Below are 1,007 nucleotides of genomic sequence, written 5' to 3'. Positions count from 1 at the left end.
TCACACCCAAGTAGGTGCAGAAACAAAGAGAGGGAGGGGAAGCCAGAAATGTTACTGAAAAGCTCCAATACTTTTGGTTTCTCAGGCAGCGGTAACTTTTGCCGCTAGGATCCTAGGAGAAAGAAAACATTTTAACCAGGGTGGAAGGTTCCATCTTCTGGCCAACCAAAGTTGAAGGTCAGCCATTTGTTCCTGCAAAAAAATAGATCTAGGGGTTTGAAGTAGACTGTCCCATGTCCTCGTCAGTCAGAGTCACAATCAAAATTACACTTAGACGCACAGCAAACAGATAATTGCACTTCGCCTTTGTCCCGTTGAGGACTCACACTTTGCCTCCCTCCCTCGGAAGACTTAGACAAATGCACAGAGACCTAATGGAGTCTCGCTGCTGCCACCAGCGAAACCCCCTGCAGGCGAACCGGCTCTCCGGCCTCCCGGTGGGATCCTAGACCCCACTCGCCCAACCTACTATAGGTGAACCGGCTCTCCGGCCTCCCGGTGGGATCCTAGATTCTTACTTGGCACTAAGAAAACATTATCCTTCTCTAATGAACAGAATTTCACATAGGAGGCCACCAGGCATCCCTGGCCCTCCTCTCCCCCTGGGGCGTCCCCCAGGGTGGCAACCTGAGACCCTCCGGGCATGTCTACCGGTCCCTGTCTGGCCGTTCTTACGAGCAGCGAGACGGTTGCAAACTGAAACCAAGTGCACACAAATTTTATTTACAAGTTTTCACAGGTTCAGAACGGACAATAGACAATCAGAGACAACAGAAAGCCGGAGTAAGTTCAGACTCACCTCCAAGGGCAACTTCGAGATTGAGGGGTGGTCGCAGATCCCGGACGAGCCCCCAAATGTAAGGACCCCAAAAGGAGACCCTACCGCTGTCAGCTGGGTACTGGCGCTCACCCCAAGCAATCGCGAGAGTCGTCACTTGATGCAAAACACATGAGGCTTTATTCAAGGACCAACGCGTTGGGGCTCAACTCTTATCCCACTCAGGGGT

The sequence above is a fragment of the Suricata suricatta genome, chromosome 6 (assembly GCF_006229205.1).
Source record: "Suricata suricatta isolate VVHF042 chromosome 6, meerkat_22Aug2017_6uvM2_HiC, whole genome shotgun sequence".
NCBI lineage: Eukaryota > Metazoa > Chordata > Mammalia > Carnivora > Herpestidae > Suricata > Suricata suricatta.
Note: the sequence above shows the minus strand (reverse complement) of the source record.